Source organism: Pipra filicauda, unplaced genomic scaffold (genome assembly GCF_003945595.2).
Source record: "Pipra filicauda isolate LSUMZ 115617 unplaced genomic scaffold, ASM394559v2 scaffold134_size1991817_pilon, whole genome shotgun sequence".
NCBI lineage: Eukaryota > Metazoa > Chordata > Aves > Passeriformes > Pipridae > Pipra > Pipra filicauda.
This window is the reverse complement of record NW_024103818.1, coordinates 1,822,333-1,842,506: the sequence shown is the minus strand read 5'-3', so window position 1 is coordinate 1,842,506 and position 20,174 is coordinate 1,822,333.

Here is a 20,174-nt window from a genome sequence, read left to right as displayed (position 1 = left end):
ACTGTACCAGAGGTGATACTGAAAGAAGTGCCAATAAGAAAAGTGATGCAGCTCTGAAAAACACTCAAAAAAAATTATGTCCTCTTAAGAAGGTTTGGCCATTTGAAAAGTAGTCATGAACTGCAGAACACTGATGCATTTTTTCTTAATGTAGTGGTAATTTCTAAAATTATCATTGCTAGAAGCAGCTATTTCTCATTTGGAATAGCAGAACCATAGCTGGCTTAACCTGCACTCTGTAATTCCCTAGAAGCAAGTATAGACACAAGAAAGGACGAAAAGGACGGCACAAAATAATTTCAAAATAATTCAAAAATAATTTCAAAATTATTTCAAAATTATTCAAATTTCAAAATAATAATTTTGTTTCAAAAATAATTTCCTATCTGGCATTGATTGGACTGCTATCAAAGGAAAACATTGCAGTCTCAGTGCTATACTGGAAAGCTTCAATGGCAGTAACATTTTTAGTAACATGAGTTTTCAAATTAAAGGGTAGAAATGATCTTTCTAATTTGCATAAGACTGTGCCTGCTCTACTCTCCTTTGTTCATACTCACTCACAAAAGTCTCAAGTAATTAACTTCTATCTAAATGAGTCAGGGTTCTAAAAGCTCATCCTTTTAAAGAGACTGTGGCAATGAGTTCAGAAAGAACTGAGGGAGATCAGCATATAAAAAATTCAAAAATATTATTTTTGTACATGTTTCATAGGCTCAACTTTTCCTCTTTGGTCTTTGCATTTCTGAGACTAAGTAAAACAAGCTCCATAACAATTTTAGAAAACATATCTGTGGTTAGTCAATAATAGTTGTCCTCTTGGCTTTGCAAGTGGAGCAGAAAACTGTGTTAATGTACCTTGGTCACTTAAAAATACTGTTCTGTAGTTACATGAAGTTCCAAGTTATTTCTCTGTGGTTTAAAGCAGTCATAGAAACAGTGGCGAGATTCATCAGGTTCCCATACACACAGGCTGAAGGAGTTACTCTTAATTTGGTTTGTAATCATGTGGCCAAATCCCACACAACTCTGAACAAAGATGCATTAGCTGCAGTCTGCTGAATTCTAAGAACCTTCAAGAATTATTATAGAACTTTTAGTTTAAAAGGTAATGAAAAATTATTTGTAGAACTGTATTCCCAATTCCTGTAAGTACCTTTGTTTCAGCCTCAATGCCATATAATTTATCACATTAGACACTGTAATATGGAGCATATGATGCAGTCTGAAGAAAAAGCATGAATAAACTAAGTACATTTCTGTATTTTTGTCTCGTTTTCACCATCTAAAAGGGAAGTTTCTAAAGATAGAAGAGGAGAGCAGCAGGAGCACTAGTAAGGGATGGAAGCTGCAGAGAATCAGTATTCCATTTACAATGCCAGCCAGCAAACAGCTTTCTGTAAAGCACAATATCCAAAGAAACAGTTAAGCAACCTTTTTTTTTTTTTTTTTGAGAAAGTGAGGGGCGATGAAGATAATCACTAAATATCTATAATGAAATATATATTACAATGTCTTGCAATTTCTGATACTAAGAAAGACAAAAATCCCTAAATAGGACAAGCTGCTACTATTTACTTTATATGAGCATCTAAAAGATCTAAATTGTAGAAAGCCAGTGGTAAGCAAATACAAACTAAAGCAATACAAGCCAGTGGCAGTTCCTCAGTACCAGCAGCTTAGGTTCCACGTAACAGGTTTATGGTGCCACTTCAAATGATGATGGTGGACTCAGCCTTTTTGATAAGCAGAAGTTTGTATAAGTAAGAAAAGTACAGCAGAATAGCACATGTAAAGAAGTCTAAATTTGACAGAATTTACTTTTCATAGATCTACCCTAAGACCCATCAGTTGTAGGATGCTAAACTTTTGTAAATTAGAGGCAGGGTGAGCACAGGTATGGCTAAGACTTAGATTTGAGTCAGATTTAAAGGATACAACACTTTCTGCTGTTTTCTTCTAGAACTGTAACAAATTTGACACCCAGAACAATTCTAAAAGTACTTCCTTCCCCTGATTTAGTTTGTAAACACTATGGACATAGGACATTTTCCCTACTTAAAGCTATGGTGTTCACTCCAAGCAAATCAATGGAAGCTGCCCTGGTTTTTTTGTCTTAAACTGACTTCCCACTTGACAGCCTCATGTGTCACCTTCATGTCGCTACCTCTGTCAATCCCAGCCAGTTTTATTTTTGTCACCCACAAGTAGAAGTAGAAGAAAAAAATGTCCACATATGTTCTTTTCAAAGCTTGATACAGAGACTATTTTTGTAGTTAGTGCACAAATGCTTGAGCCTTAGCTGGATAACTTCTGCTAGTCCACCCTATCACATCAGACTGACAAGCCCTGATTATGCTTACTGAATGTTGTAATATGTAGAAGTGAGAAAATAGACAGCATTTTTCTGTATATATACATGTGTATCAGTGTCAAGCATTGCTAAGATTGCTTACACATACCTCTGGCTTAGAGAATGATTTTATAGTCTAAGTGACAGTAAAGTTTAAATACATATAGAGAACACCAGTAACACAATATTTTAACAACAGTAGCAGAAATAAAAATGTTTATGAGTCTAAGTATTTTTAATCGGAAAGCAATGTTTGCACAAGAAATTCTGGTGCAGAGCTTTTCCAGTTTTTCCAATGAAAATGAAGAACTTTCCTTAAAATTTTTCAAAATGTTTACAACAAACCTTTTAAGTGTGTATGTGTAGCAGCCCTCTAAGATTCTACAATATGGCAAACAATATTTTTTGTCACCTACCTTATGCTATTTTAAGAAAGTCTGATTTGAGAATCAAGTCTGATCCTCCCTCAAGTTGCATAACAGACAGAAGAAAAGCTAGATCTAATCAATAGATTCGGAGTAATCTTCAGTACAAACTGCATAGCAGTCACTTTGTGAACTTAGTTTTGTTACTTTTTAACAGTTGCAAAGATAGACAAGTGCTTCTCAACAGTGTTGGTTAAAAAAGGAAAACACCATTACTGAATTTCTGCCACATTTTACAGGAAATGATCAAAATTTACAATACAGTGATATAAAAATTTCTTTTTTAATACACAGTTTATTAAATGTGCATGACTGTAATTTGGTGGTAAGCTCACCCATATAATTCTTGGCTCAGAAGTCTCTCTGTGCAAATGACATTAAACAATTAGTAGATAAAATACATAATGCAGAGAAGAATGGAACAAGGACAAGTTTTGGGCCTTTCCCCCCCTCATAAGTTCCAAATAATATCATCATGCTCATCACTCCTCTCAGCTCAGTGATTCATGATTTTTCTTCAGCCCACTGGAAAACCCTCAATAGGAGTGACAACACAGACATCTTGAAACACCCATGTAGTCAGAACAATCTCAGGACAGCTGAAAAAGATTTTGAAATCCCTGATACAATTTGCTTTCAACCTAACTTGTAACCCTCAACTAGTATTAACAGGCTTCACAGGCAACACCCCCAACCAACCTCTCATCTTGGGGAAAAACAAAAAGCCAGCTCCATTTTTGTAATCCAATGCATACAATTCTTCTACCTCTAGGAGAGGATCTACAGACATTGGTTCACAAAAAGTACCTTTCTTCAGGCCTGATTAAGTCCTGGAAAGATGTGATATTTAAAATATTTTCTGGTTTTAGGGTTCTATTTCTTTACTTCAGATCCTAATTTGTGAAATCTAAGTTTCTGTACTAATTGTATTACTTAGCTCTGTATTAATTATAGTTAATTAAGTCTGGTAGTCTTTGCAGCTAACACTATTCGGCTTTATAAATGAGACCCAGGTGCCCAAGGTTCAGCTGTTGCATTGGTTAGCCATGGCTAACCACTTTTCTGGTTTCTCACTTTACCTAGGAGTAGATATATAGCAAAAACCTTTCTCTTCTCCATCTAGAATACGAAAGTTGCTGATGTAATGCTCTACAGTTACCATACAACACAGAGACGACTGGCTTTTGTAAGCGTTCATAAAGTTGGTAACTTTGACCAAAATGATAATCTTGGAAATATTGATCAAGGATTTTTCAAACATCATAGTTTTATGTTGCAATGCTGGACTATCATTTATGTTTATAGGTATTATAGGTATTTGTAAAATCAGATCATACACTTATGTTAATTAAATGTATGCATAAATACACATATGTATTTAAATATTATCTAATATCTTAATGATATTAAGATATTTAATATCTTTATGAGAAGCCATAATGAAATACTACAGCTTATTAAATCAACCAGGTAAATTCTCCCTACAGATATAGAAGGAATTACTGCAAATATTTCCCAGATTTCCTTTTCCTGAAAAGTTATCTTGTTAATTCAGGAAGGTATTAACTATCCAATAAATTCAGCATATCCCTAGCTGTAAGCTGTCAGGATGTGACATAACATCCTATAACATGATGCTACATGGTACATAATGCCTTAAATTAAAAAGAAAAAGAAAGCAAGACATTTCTTTCAGAGAAATAGTGGGTAGCTAATCTGAATATTTGGGGTAATTGGCTCTAGGAGGAGAAAGAGATCATTATTTCAAATTCCCTAGTGAGTGTTAATTAGTTATATTGCTTCATTGTTTGACAAAGGGAACATTGCTCGTACTGCTAAATCTATAATGACACATAGGCTTTTGCAGCACAGTTGTTTTAAACTACCTTGACTGACTGACTGACAGGTGGGGACTTCTATTCATAGTCGAGCGTGCTCACAGAGTTAAAGTTATGTTGTCTCAGAGGCATGAGAGTTTTCTCATCTGGATCATGAGAAGCTTTATTTTTAAACAGCAGGGAACAAATTGCACTCTGACCATTAAAATGAGAGTCCTCTATTTGTAAGTATAAAGGGTACAATGCTTTCCTTTAAGAACACAGCCTCAATGCCAACACTTAGCCAGCCAGCAGTCAACAGCTATAGGTAAATTACACAGTACTTTGCTGTCATGTTAAGCAACCAAATCCAACACTGAGATGCAAGAGTGGCAGTATCACGCCTGTCAAACTTTTGTTGTCTGCTTTTGTCAGCCATATCTTTAGCACTAAAAACATAGGTAAGTGAGTAATAGTATCACAAAGATAGCTGTGTTGTTCTCTATATCTTTGACATGACTACACTGTCCAAAAAGAGAGAAGAGAAGAGAAATACTGGCTCTACCACCTATATGAACCTCAGATTAAGGTTCTTATTCCAAATAATATTAATTTGTTGAAGTCAAGCTGTTCAATAGAAAGGACCTAGAGAAAACAACTAGAAAATTATCTGATGGTCTGACATTCCCAGACATGTGAAATGTTTTGAAATTTTTCTTCTACATCCTCAAACCTGAAGTCTTTCCCCTCCTAACAGGATTACTGATTTTAACAAGACATGGGAATTGTGTGCGTGACTGGCTATTGGATTTCCCCCCCCCTTTTTTAATAAATAAGAAATAGATGACATAGCTCAGGCACTCGTATACCTATTAAGTACGCCACTTTATCACTTCAGTGTATCTTGCTTGTTAACAGGGTGGGTCCTCATCCAGTTCATTAGTTTCTGTGTGCATTTATGTGAGGACTCAACAGATAAACATGAAAAATTAAAGCTGGACAGATGAAAAAGTTCTTGCTGCTAGTTTTGTGCTCTGCTCTACTGAGCTAAAACTTGTAATGCCCTGAGAGCCAGTTAATAAATTGATCAGACTTCCCTACCTTGGAAATGTTTTTGGAGGGCAGAGTAATGGCTAAGAATGGGAACAACTTCACTCAGGAAGTCATCATTGCATGTCTGCCAGAACAACTAGATGCCTATCTCTTTCCACAAACTGTATGAACAATCCTGATAACACTTTGTGCAGGAGATTAACCACCAGAGTATCCAAATTCCAATGTGGAATGGTAGTTTTGTCAAAAACAACCCTGTCCCAGATGGCATTACTTTTTATGTTACAATGCTCCCCTCAAAGTCCAGATCTAAGTGCACTTACTAGGTACCTTCATCTGAAAAAAACAGAGACTTCCACTTCCAGCTTTTATGATATGACTGTAAAAAGAACACCCACAAATGTAAATACAAAAGGCTACACTTACTGTGCTGATGTAACTTTACTGACTTCGTCGAACAGCAGTTCAGTGACGAGTACTAGACAACTCTCAGAAGGTCCGTCTTTTTATGTAGAACTTCTGACCTCTCTTTTCTCTTCTACCTCACAAGTATAATGGAGATTTGTCTTCCTAAAATATCGTGAGGCCTATGGTACTTTGGAATTGCTAACAGTGAACCTGACTACCATTACTCGTCATGAAAATGTATGTGTCTCACAACGACAGTCTGTCAATGCTTACAACAGGAGCACCTTTTATCAGAGGTGATTAAACCATATATGACATTGAGGGGAATAAAAACTCCACCCATAGCGTGAAGACATACAGCAATGAAAAAAAGTTACTACTGATTCATAATGACATTTTAAACAGGTATTAGGAATGGTAATTGATATGATATGGTAAAAATCCTCTGTATCCAACCTTACCTACTTAAACTTCAAAATTTTTTATAAGAGCTTTAAATAGCAAGACTTCAGATGTCCTGTGACTGACTTTGTTAGGTTTCATGACAAGAGATATGGTCCCACAGTGTTTAAGCCCCTATGTATTACTCCCCTCTTGAGGCACATGAAAAGTCCTGTTATCAACAGAGGCATGTATATACAAATTGAGTAAAGGTCTCTACAATGGTCTTTTTAAACCCTTCTAATGATACCTTGTTTTGCAGCATGTGGCATTTAAAATTTTCAAGACACCACACAAACTAATGAATCCTGACAACATCCCTGTGAGGTGTCTATAATCATCACCATTTACAGGTGGTACAGCTGACAGAGAAGGCCAACTTTGTACATGAGCTACAGTAGGGATACATTTAGCTAGATTAGTTAAGTGTCATAAATAATTTTAAAGAAGTCCTTTCTGCATGTTTGCAGGAAAGGTAGAACTGGAACCTGTTGGTTTTTTCTCGCCAGTCCTCAGATGCAGTACACCAATTTGGTACCTAATGACTTTAAGCAGTTCTGGGCCAACCCGTCAACTGCCATCAGCAGCTTCAATTTTTCAGAATCCAGCACAGTTATATTGAAATTAGGCCAAAGGCTTTGTGAACAGTTTTGCACAAACACTTTTTATACCCAATTAAAAAGAAATTAAATGTCTTTTTTGGCATCACCTGAACTCTTCAGGAACACATGTTTACCTTTTACTGAATTACACACATACACTATGCTTTTTGGATGGTTGCAGACATACTAATATTGAACTGTAAAAAACCACATGTTGGTAATGAGCCCATTTTGTGCCTTGGTTCATGGAAAAGAATGTGGAAATACCTTGTTCTGTGGTATTTTTCCTCTGACAGTACTGATACAGTGCCGCAGGCACTCTGAAAATAATAGCGTAAGGTTAACTGACAATTGCATGTGTATTTACATCGATAGCCTGATATTATCATATTGTTAAAGAAAAAAAATCTGGGGCTAGAATATACAACTAAATAAATTTCTAGATGTGGAAAGCAACTGAACCTAGAAGAGATATTATGCTCAGACTGTTCACATAGCTCACAGAGCCCACACATTCGGTATACATACCATATCAGAAACCTCTGAGAATCCTAGAGGAGATGCAGACACAAGGAAAGCTTTAAAATGCTGTAGAGCATTAGCTCAGCAGTACTTGCATACCTGCTGCTCCCGTGGAAGTCAAAAGAAGTTTTAAGCTTTACATAAATGCTCTATCAGGCCACACAGAGCAAGCCAATTAAACAATGAAGGATTCATAGGCAAATGGACTGGTTTTGACAGATGTGATTGTCTGAAGTTTTCTTTAAACAGTAAGATACTTTTTTCAGGAACTAGGGGAGAGTCTGCAGGCTCTAAGCTGCAAAGTCTCAAGGAATTGTACTAGCAGGACAAGTAAGAATTGCTGTCATTATATAACACAGACATATTTTATGTAGTACAGCCCACAAAACACACTAATGAGACCTCCTGAAACTATCCTGCTGGCCTCTTGAAGGCTTGCATCCTTACATTCTGTACTCAGCAAAGAGAGAACTGTTGCATTCAATGAAGAGTCTGAATAAACAGACTCTCTATGCCTCTCACTGTCCCATGTCTTGCAGATCAGCTCCTCTCCCCCATATCACCTGTGCTACTTTTATACTCTCTTCCTACTCATAAAAGTTTCCATTAAGTTGCACAGTTTATCCTAAAAGCACTGCTACATAAACACTTTAATACCCACAAAGTTGAACCAGTGTGCTTAGAAAACATTTTCTTTTCTGTTCACTGTGCTTAGAAAACATTTTTTTGTTTGTTTTGTGTAAGGCTTTTGCTAGCGGTATTCTGGGTGTTTATGAAGTAATAATTATGTCTCTGAAAGCCCAGTATCCACTGCTTTTTCTAAGTACACTATTTCCCTTAACTTTGCTGTCCTGCCACATAAAATGAGTCTTGCATTTTACATGCAAATTAACTGCTGAGGAATTTTCCTTTTCCTTTAGCTTAGAAGGACATAAACAAGTTTCACTTATACATTTGAATTCTGTAAGAAGCTCTATTTATTGTTTTCTCTACTGTACAACCAAAACTGAGTCTCCTAGAGCATATGTTCTATAGCTAGAGATGACTACCTGGAAGTTTAGGTGGTATGGTTTTAGTGTTGATCACTGGAGAATTTAAGGGGCAATTTCTGTGAAAGTACACTATACCTAACCTTTTTACCAGTTTTCTCACTGCCTGACTTTAAATATATTTTTTTGCTCAATCAATAATTTCATAGCTGACAAAAACAATTTTCTAAAAGCTGTGGTAGCACGCAGAATTTGTTATACAGCAGTAATTCAACTTGTCATGTTGTCCAATAGAAATATTACCAGGAGGCAATCCACCAGTTTCAGTCACTGTCACCAGAGTTTAAACAACAACACGGCATTTGAGAAACAAGGGTTTGCTATAAAATCTACATCAACTAGTGGTGGCAACTTTCCATATTGTGTCACCTTAGGTGGTGGACTCAGTCAATACGTTTTAAATTGTTTCTTACTCAGAGTAAATGAAATTGTGCAATGCAGAGGACTGAAAACACTTTTAGACCACTGAGCTGGTGTGTTGAACATGATACAGTATTGCTACAAGAAAATCTATCAGAACAACAGACTTAACAACTATTAGAGGCCTTAACAAATTATTAGAGCAGAGCCCTTACCCAATAGGTACATATGGTCCCACCGAGACAACTTTGCAAGCAGAGGGGAAATAATTTGAAACACAAGAAATTCAGATCTCCCTGCCTCCCTCTCTCCTAACCAGGGGAGACATCCCCACTGTCCCCAGCATATGGGAACAAAGGACAGGAGAAGAAGTTACCAAGTAGGGCTACAGCAGCCCTACCTGCCATACCTTGGAAACCATTCCATGTTGCTGAAGGAAGTAGGCAGGGGCTGGCACAGCTTCTCTGCCACCACTGAGGAGCCAGTGCCAAATCCCACTACAAGAAATCGTCTGTTCTGTGCCATGTGTCAAACCAGCTCACTCTCAGGTGAGGTGCTGAATTCCAAGTTGTGCACTTTCAAATCTTCTCTGGAAGTTCATGTCCAAAAGCTAATCCAAATAAGAAAGATTACTAACACAAAGTAGTGTGTGATACTAACACTGTAAACAATGACCAACATAACAGAAACCAGAGCTTAAGAAAAGTGGCTTGGAAAGCAGGTTTGTTGTTTCTGTCCCTACAACAGCATCAGTTGGTGTTCCTCTGCTTTGCATGACAACAGCCTCTTAGTCCCAAAAGAGCACAACTTCTTAATGGTCGCATGTTTTGGTGTTGTGCTATCTAGCATTGAAGAAAGAAGTTGTGTAACGCTGATATGATCCTCAAAATAGCACCTTGGTAGCTAAAAGCTAGGGCACAGCTTTTACTAATTCCTGCTATATTTAGTATTGTGCTGCCTTTTTGTTTCCCCAATAAGCTTCAATTAAGTTAAATGTCATATGCATAATTCCAGCACGCCAAAAACCCAACAGTACTGAAAAAAACTATCCCAACAACAAGGTCACTTAATTCATAAATCATTGCAACTCATGTCAAATTTTCACAGGAACACTAAATTCAAGGCTTGAACAGGAAAGATGTAAGTCTTTCAAACTGAGATAATTCACCCTCACTGTTTGCCTGGAAATAGTTTATTGTGCTCAAATATGTAGTACGGAATCTCCAAACAAAAATTAAGTTTCAGAGAGTTTTCAAGAAACTCATTTATGTATTAAATCTATTGAAAATTAGTTCCTTTAGTGTTTGCTCAGTGAATTGTGGTTTTTCTGAAGTTGTTCTGCTTGAGAGGTGGCTCTTGCCACACTTCTCTTAAAGCCTAATTGTATTCACAGAGATTAGAAAATAACGAAAATATAGAGTAGCACTGAGTAATACAATACCAGTTGTGCTAGTGTCTCATGTTAGCCTAAATATATGAGACAAGAAGTAGCACATTGTTGTTTTCCAAAGTGTGTGCATTGCCTTACAAATTATTAATATCATTCCACTAGCCTCTTGTAAGCAGGGCTACAACAGAAAACATCAGGCAATTTCAAAATTAAATCTTCTTGCTTTCCCGGCATAATGGTTGCTTTATCCTTTGAAGTATATTCAAGTATTGTTTTTAAGAAATAAAAACCAAATTTTTTTGGAGTTTTTTTCTACTTTTTTTTCCCTGAGAAAAGGATTATTATTCTTTTAAATTTTCAGAATTTTGGAATTTTATAAAACCACACTAATTTGTGAATAGTGGTAGCCAGCTTAAATCTGCACTTCTAAGCAATTCAAATATGCTACTGAAAAATTTAGCCTAGTTCTATATGTATCTTCTTGGTTTCGCAGTTGTGGCAGGGATTCAGGCAGGGTCTGCAGCGGCAGGTGGGGTTCTGGCTCTGGTTCTGGCTCCCCTGACTGCCACTTCTGACTCCTGTTCAGAGGAGCAGCACGCCTGCTCTCCTGACTCACTGCCGACTACGGAACAGACAAGTAGGAGAGAGAGAAACACTGCTGTCAAACTCAAAACAGTAGTACAGTCCGTTAGGATGGCTGTACCTCCTGCATTGGTTGGAGACCTGGAGGGGACTTGAGAGGAGAGAGCTCATGCACCGGGTGTCTCTCGGAGACAGGAGAGCCCATGTCTTACCACATGACCGACTGCCCTAGGCAGCCCTTTACGGCCAGCCCTGAAGTTCACCTTCAGCTTTCAGCAGCAATTCACACTTGTGCTTTTTCATTTCTTAGATAGGAAATCACCATCATTTGATATTTTCCAAGAAGTAAAGAGGGTTTATGCATTATGATTATGTGTAACACCCATCAGATTTTACCTGTTTATTAAGGAGGTCTGTCAGCACTAACCTGAGGCAGTTCCCCACTGTCTAGGTCTCCCAGATTACAACTGCGTTTAATTAATTCTCTCAATATCTGAGTTTATTTTTCTGGTACTACCCATATAATTTTTTCTAATTTGCCTTTTTGTACTTCTGAGCTGGATGCAATTGTTTCTTGCTATACATTACGAGTCACACTTGTTTTTCTCTCTATCTCCTCCTTGACCATGTGAATAAATAATCTACAACACAAAAAAAATTTTAATCCTTATCATAACATTTATTGGAGGTGAATGTGACATGCAGGATTTGATTATTAAAGTTCTTAAGACTCATCTTACATTCATAATGTCTATCTCTTTTAGAGAAAGGAGTACAGAGAGCTATGTGTAACCAAAGGTACAATGTCCTTAAGCATTTTTCATAGGGGGAGCCTTTTGTATAGATATATACCCCTTAGCGCAAGCTATAGTTCCAAAGTACTCTATCCTAGCTTCCTGTTCATCAATCTTTCTCTTCAGTTACAGTTTCTCCTTAGGAAATTCCTCAAGAACTTGAAAGCTCCACTTCTTTTTCAAATTGGCATAGTTGGATCACTTATATTTGCTTTACATTCTAGACTGCCTCCATAAACACATAAAACCAAGTAGTAATCTTAGTATTGGCCAAGTTCAACACACCAGCAAAGGCAGGTGAAAATTTTTGCTTTTTAACATACGAATGCAATTCTTAAACAGAAAATATATTCAAGAAAATAAAGGTGCTCTAATATTTAAGATATTAAAACATTAGAAATAATTCCACATTAACTTTAAATTTGAATAATTTCTTTGTACTTTTTTTACCCCCCACAACCTCTAGTCATACACCCAAACTCACCATTCACTCTAGATTAAATATTTGGTCTACTGACTGCTTTTTTGATGTCACAATCCAAAACACAGAATTTTTAGGATATGTTTAGAGCAATAAAACTGTGTGGATTCAAAGGCAGCCATAAGCTACTGAAGAGCTTCAAATGCAATGAGGTATAATTTATAAGGAAAGGTAATTTCTTCTACAACTCTCATTGAATGTAGCCACAGAAAGCAAATGAACCTTCAGCTTCCCAAGCCATCCTTCAGTTTTTTCTCTGCCTTAAAGATTCTTGTTTTCCAACTATGTTTACTAAATATTTTACTTTTCACTATAATCGTTATTCTCTTCCTTGTAACATCATGGCTACACCAACACTACTGATTCTAGCTAAGCTAATTGAAATTGTTATGGTGGAACTATAATACTTGGAAACAGAATTCCAGACTTTTCAGATACTACATGCACATCATTACTATTTCAGTCTTTGGAATGTTGTTGTTTGTTACACATGAAGAATATGATACTTAATAAATTAGTATTGGAGAAGAATTCTTAATTGGAAAAGGCATATTAGACCATTCTTCCAGCAGTATTGGGGAACACATTCAGAACATCAACCTTGTTTTTTCTGAGAGTACACACTTTTCATTCCTTCAGCATTGTGGCTTACTGTCTCCCACTTTGCTGGGTTACAGCACTTGGGAAAACTGTTATATACTAAAAAAGCAGCATATATTTACTTGTCCCCCTAGGCGCCAGCAATTTCCATGGCAGCTCTGACAGCGCAGCATCATACCTGCTGGGATGAGGTGGAATGTTGTCATACAGCTGAAAGAGAGCTGGCAACTAGTAAAAACTGGGCAGACCAAATAAATATGTTTTAAAATTAAACTGAGAATACTTTGCCAAATGGTACGTTTTGCAAACAAACTTTAATTTATGATATTCTCTCAAATATCTATGGACCAATTTTATCAGTTATTTGCCAGCTAGCATAGACTCGAGAGATCTATGAACAACTTTTCTCTTATTAAATTTGCTTTGTTGTAAAAAAAGAGATAACTGCCAGCTGCAGCATGTGGCTCTCATCTCTCAAATAAACCATGAACGATGCTATAACCAGGGATTTTGATCTGGGCCACTATAAGCAATTTTTTTCATTCTCCAGTTCAGTTTCTGAATCTAGTCCTCAGAAAAGTACAGCAATATATGAATTGAATTAATTTCTCATTGTTGTTTTGTGAGATTAGAAAATCATTCATTTTTCCAACACTGGGACTGTAAATTATAACAGCTTGACATAACTCAGCAGACCTAGGGTATCCATCTCATTGTGTGAAAGCTATTAGTATTAAGCCACTCTTCAGAGGAGGATAGAGAGACTGAACTGAAGGGAAAAGAAAAAAATAAAAATCAATAATTTGGTTTTCTCACCAAAATTAGAATTTTGAGTAAAAAAATAATTCTCTTCAATTTGAAAGGCAGCAATCAAATGGAGAAAACCCTACAAGCCACTGGCAGGGATGGAGCTGGCAGCCACCTACCTGCTCCTGCCCACAGTGCTCCTTCCACCACCCTGCTGACATATACATGAACAAAGGGAGTGACTGTAATAAAAGCAATGGGCCCAGGTGCTCCCACAGCTAAGGAGGGTGCTGGTTGTGGAGAGAAGTGATAGGACTCTTCTTCCTTCCCTCTCAAAGTGTCCCAGAACATGGTTTTAATATCCAAGCCCATTCTGTGCATATAGGCTAAATTCGGTGTAAAACTGCTTTTTAGTAAGTAAATCATCAGTTAAACTGCTTTCAACTTTCCTTGGAATAGTGTAGCCTACACTTAGCCTGCTTGGCAGATACCACGGTTGTTATTACTATTCCAAAAATACTCCAAAATACTGTTTCCTTAGTCTCGCGTGCCAGGATTAACTACTCAGTGCCAGAAATTACTGTTTCTTGTGACTGAAGAGATATTCCAACTGATCAGTAACATAGTAGATAAAATCACAGAATCACAGAATATGCTGAGTTGGAAGAGATCCATAAGGATTATCAAGTCCAACCCTTAGACTTGCCCAGAACCACACCCAGGAGTCACATCATGTGCCCGAGAGTATCATTCAAACCCTTCCTGAATTCTATCAGGCTTGATGCTGTGACCACTTCCCTGGGGAGCCTGTTCCAGCACCCAACCAACCTCTGGGTGAAGAACCTTTGTCTATTGTCCAACCTAAACCTCCCCTGACACAACTTCAAGCCATTCCCTCAGGTCCTGTCAGTGGTCACCACAGAGAAGAGATCAGTGTCTGCCCCTCCTCTTCGCCTCCTGAGGAAGTTGTAGACTGCAATGAGGTCTCCCCTCAATCTCCTCTTCTTGACCAGCTGGCGATGCTTTGCCTGATGCCCCCCAGGACATGGCTGGCCCTCCTGCTGAATTATCCTTAAACAGGACCCCCAGGTCCCTTTCCATGGCACTGCTTTCCAACATCTCATTCCCCAGTCTGTACATACATCTGGAGTTGCCCCAAAACAGGAGCAGAATCCAGCACTTCCCCTTGTTGAACTTCATACGGTTGGTGATTGCCCAGTCCTCTAATTTGTCGAGGTCTCTCTGAAGGGCCTCTCTGCCTCTGAGGGAGTGAACAGCTCCTCCCAGTTTTGTGTCATCTGCAAACTTGCTTAGTATTCCTTCCTGTCTTGTGTTCTAGTAATTTATGAAGATGCTGAAGAGCACAGAAACTAAGATGGAGCCCTGTGGAGCCCCACTAGTGACAGGTCACCAGTCTGATGTCACCCCATTCACTATTACCCTCTGTGGTCAACCCATGAACCAACTGCTCATCCATCACATGATGTGTTTATCTAGCTGTGTGCTGGACTTTTTATCCAGAAGGATCTTGTGAGAGAATACCAAAAGCTTTATGAAATCCAAAATGACCCTATCAGCTGGCTTCCCTTGATCAACTAGGTGGAAATCAGGTTGGATAAGCAGGACTTTCCTCTCGTGAAGCTGTGCTAGCTGAGACCTGTTGTGGAAAGGGTATATTTATACAGCAGTCTGATGCCCTCTTTGTTCATCAGTCTTTGGGTGCCTTACAGAGTCAGACTTCTGTAGGCTAGATACATTACCTGCTTCTCTTTTCGACACAGTTTACATACTCTTTCTTTAATTAGTTGAGTTATGCATGTGTATTTTCCCCATGAGGCAGGTGTGGTGGCTAGGTGCCTATCATCTAAAAGAACATTCAAAATGCTTCTGTATAAACTAACATCTGGGCAGGTTTGCACTGACCATATACTTGAGAAGGTATTTTTAAACAAGGACTGATAAAGTTTTCCTTTTCATCTTTCTCTACCATGCAATGGAATAAAACCTCTTAAGTAACTGAATACCTTTTATTATGTTCATCAAGGAGCAGGTGACATGACTTTATAGGAAATGTAGAAAGTATCTAGTTTAATACCATAGCCTTGTAGAATTACCTCAGCATCATTTCAGCTAGTTCTTTGCTTTAAAAATTGCTGCATTAAATCATCTGCTAAAGATGCTGTGGTTCAAAAGGACCAATGCTACCCAAAAATCAAACACGAAATTATTGTCTTATGGAGTCACACAGTTTTATGAGAAGGTATTTAAATGAAAAAGATAGATATCACTACCAGTCTTAACTGCATTGTATGGAGACTCACAAAAAAAGCTCAAAAAGTATAACTTCGGTTTTATGTTTATCCTCCTTTTCTTAATTTATAAAAAGGACACTTGCACGCTTACACACAGGCATTCAGATTTATGTTATTAAAAACACTTGTACAAGACCTGTAAATTTACAGTGTATATTGGCATAAATGAGGTCCTCAACTTGTCTGTCAGCTACATACTCATATTTTTACCCACAGGTTTAAGGGAGTAGTTATTAATTAACTCCATGTCATTTTGAATAGTATCTTCTTCTTTTTCACACTATAGTATAGCAAAATTAAGCACTGAAGATTAGACCCCATGTTCAGTTCTCATTTTGAATCCATTGTGTTCCCTCTCTACTCACTCTGTTTCCTCTTAAATCATCCTGATACTACTCTAGGTTTGAAATCATTTCATGACTATGAACAAGGAGTTTTAAAACAAGTGATCCTTGTGACAATTCCCATTTGTTTTATTAAAGGTCAGATGGATGTCTTGATTAATTAAAATTAACTCTTACTCAGAAAAGACATTGCTACTTATCACAGTCATTCCTGTTGACAGAGGAAGGACGGTATATTAATATGATTAATATTAAGACAAATCTGTATTAATGAAGAATCTTTAAAGTCTGATTGCAAGGTAAAGCAAACAACATATTTGTCTTACATATGCTGGAAACTCTAGAAAAGTATAGGAAATCCCTTGAAACAAAACCAACTAGACCCAAAACTAGTTGAAAGATGCCCAGTGACTTTGAAGGGCAGTTTATCAGCCCCCAATATAAACAGTAGATTAATGTATATATAGTCTGGTGGAAGGAAGACAATAGCAAAAGAAAGCTTTCATAGTTCTGGATAATACTGCAGTGTGACACTGTAGCCAGTTAAGCTCCACAATTGGTAAAGCAGTTTAATAGGCTGAAATTGCAACATGATTTGTGTACTGTGGAATCCCAAAAATGAAATTAACATACAAAATTTTTTATATATATTTGCTAAATTGAGATTGTTTCTTTAAACTTTGAAGAAGTGATTTTTTTTAAGTTCTCCTTTCCTCCCCCTCACGCATAGTAATAGTAGTTAGGTAGTCACAGAGATTTTTTTGTGATACAGTATGGTCAAGAATGTGAGATATCATTTCAGCAAAGTGTTCCTTCTGTGTGCTCCTCTCAGTGACATAATATTTGTCAACTAAGAAACTTACCTGGTCTTATACGTGAACTTCCAGCAATAGTTAGAACAATTGCTTCATCTAACTAGATCTATTTCTGACCCATTTTATTCCCTCGCTGCTTTATTTTAATTTTTCTCATCTGGATTGCAGCCAATACCCTTGACCACAGTTGATGTTTTGGGGTAGAAGGATTTCAAGTTTTGAAATTAATACTTTTCTCAGCTTCAACAGTTTTTGTATTGGCCTTTGCCACTTGGGTTAGTTGGTCCCAGCTCATGAAGCAGTATCATTGCCTAGAGTGTAAAAAGGGAGAGAATACCTATTTTTTTTGTAATCTGTGTGATACATGAAGTCATGTTCCTAATAACTCCTTTCACATTGATTCATGAGTGAAGAACATAAGCTAAGCAGACAGTGTAGTACTTGGAAGCTGCTTATATAATTTTTTTTATCTACAGCAACAAGGACAAATATTTGCCATTGCACATAAAAGGCAGAAGGTAAGCTTCTGACTTAGGAGTTGTTTTCATAAAGCGGTAATGTACTGTCTGTATGATATTCCTTGTTTCAATTTTTTAAAAAATTTTGTTCTCATATTCCTTCTAACAGCAATATTGTGGGTTTTAGATCAGAATGTGGATAACAGTTATAAGCTTCAACAACTTGCTCTGCGGGAAGAGGTGCAGCACTAAACTTATACCCTAGGGAAAGAGAAATAAAATTGTGGTAAAATACTTCTGTGTTCTCTGGGTTTTTTGTTGGCTTTAGGGGTCTGAATGGTTTAGCTAAAAGAGCTTGTTACCAGCTGCCTGGAGCAGTAACACTGTGCAGAATCCTCCAGTAAATCTTCACAACTTCCCAGGTTGTTACACATCTTGTTTACTGGATCTTGGCTGTGGCATGCCCCTACCCCAGAAGCTCCTGAGAAGATAGTTTGTAGGTATTTCCTTTAACACCTTCAACAAAAATAAGAAGGCTTTATACTCCCTTTATACCTTTTTCCCCTCTGTATGTAATCAGTCAAATCCATAATATGTGAAAGGATTTTATAAGAGCAGGATTTTATAAGAGCAGAAGCTTAACTCATATATTAGAAGAACACTCCACTAAGGGAAGATTCCAACATTATCATTTAAAATGTAACCCAATATTTAAAATATTTAGCAACAGAGAACAATAAAAATCCATAAAATAAAAAAAATGCATCTGATTCACTGAACTCACTGACATGTGGGGGAAAAAAAAAAGCTACAAAATGTAACTTCAAAAGTCTTTTACAATCTTTATAGGACATTTCTTTTAAAGCTATAACTTTTTTGATTTCAGATGCTGCTTCAGTTTAATTACATCAACAGAAAGATACTTAAGTGGAGTTGCAGAAAGATAGAAATTTGCATCGTCTATAATTTTTTAAGGTCTGTGTTCTTGATATGTCAGTCGATTGGACATGATATCTGGTTATTTAAAGTTCATCATATATCATTTAGTACTGACTGTGATACCATATCCTCAACTGGGTAACACATTGTAGGTGAATTCAGTCACATGGCTAGGAAAATGGACAGACACCTATTCCTTCATAGTGCCCTATGCATATAATTACTAACATAATAAATAATTAAAATAAAAATATATTGCACCCCATATATTTTTCTGTAATTATGGAACTTTCTTAATTCATCTAGAAAACAGATAATTTTTTTCAATTGTCACAAGTGAATTACTGCCAAACAAAGTTAAAATGTGAAGCTTTCTTGTATTAGCAGACACATCTTTGATCTAACTTTTCAAAAGCTACCACTGTAATGCTACTCAGACAATACCGTGGATCGTTTACAGGCAAATACAGGACAAACAGTAGCCAAACGAGGACATGGATCTGTCATTCTTTTAAATTCCATTTCTGGTACATCTTGGAAGGTGACACCATGTTAGAGCAAAATGTCTACAAGTTAGGAGTGTACATCAAGGGAATAATGCAACATGATTGTACATGTCTTGTACTCTTTCCTAAATTAACAATCATTGTAGGGGACCTGTCATTTGAACTGATGAAAGCTGTTACCTCAAGAACCAACAGGATATTGCATTATTCTAAATTAGCAGGTTGGGATGGGGGGAGAGGGGACAAGTTATTCCTCACTCCCTCAGCACGCTAGAGTTCATATTGTACCTACTTTCTGTAATGTAAAAATTATGAATGCAAAGCTGGGGACACATCACCCATAAAATGTGTCTTTAAGGGCACTCAGTAATGAATGCAGTCAGAAGGAAGTAACTTGGTTAAACAGGCAATAAAGGAAAGCAACAGCTCTGAGAAGGCTTCAGCTTGTTAGAAAATGGGATAAGAGGAAACCTTTGCTTACTGGCAGCCATACTGTCTTCCTTTTGGATAGGTACCAGGATAAAAGACAGTCACAATACTGAAAGATCTTTTATTATAATTTCTGACTCATTCAGATCTTGCTACCTACCCCACTGACTGACACTTTTTTATTGCTACTCCAGTCTCCTTGCCACCTCATACTATCTACATGCATTGAATAATTTTCAGCAGCTTCCACACTTAGCTGTTTCCTTTTTGCCCCATGTCATTTTCCTTATGATACAGTCTCCATCATCAGGGAAGGTATACCCTCAGCTTTTTTTAATCTAATTTACCTCAAAGTGGCAAATAAGAAGAACAACAAAAAAATAGTTGCAGTTTTATGCCATGTTCATATTGAGCCATCACATCATATGGAGTTCCTGCCTCCTTGCAAAAACCATTCTGAAGATCTCTGTCTTGGTTAATATAGAGTCAGTAGCTCAGTATATACGGGTACCTGGGATAATGTCTGAGGTTATGCTAAATATTGAATTCCTATGTGAAATAGCCACTTTTCTATGTGAAACTGCAGTTTCCAGATCTATTTTACTAGCCTTACATGAGGGTCAAAATTCTCATGCACTGTCTTATTCAGCAGCCCTACTTTGCTAATCACATGGGAAAGAATAAGCAGTTGAGAGGCCAAGGTGTTAGAACATACAAGTTTGGAGGTTAGAAAGGCAGAGCCCTTTG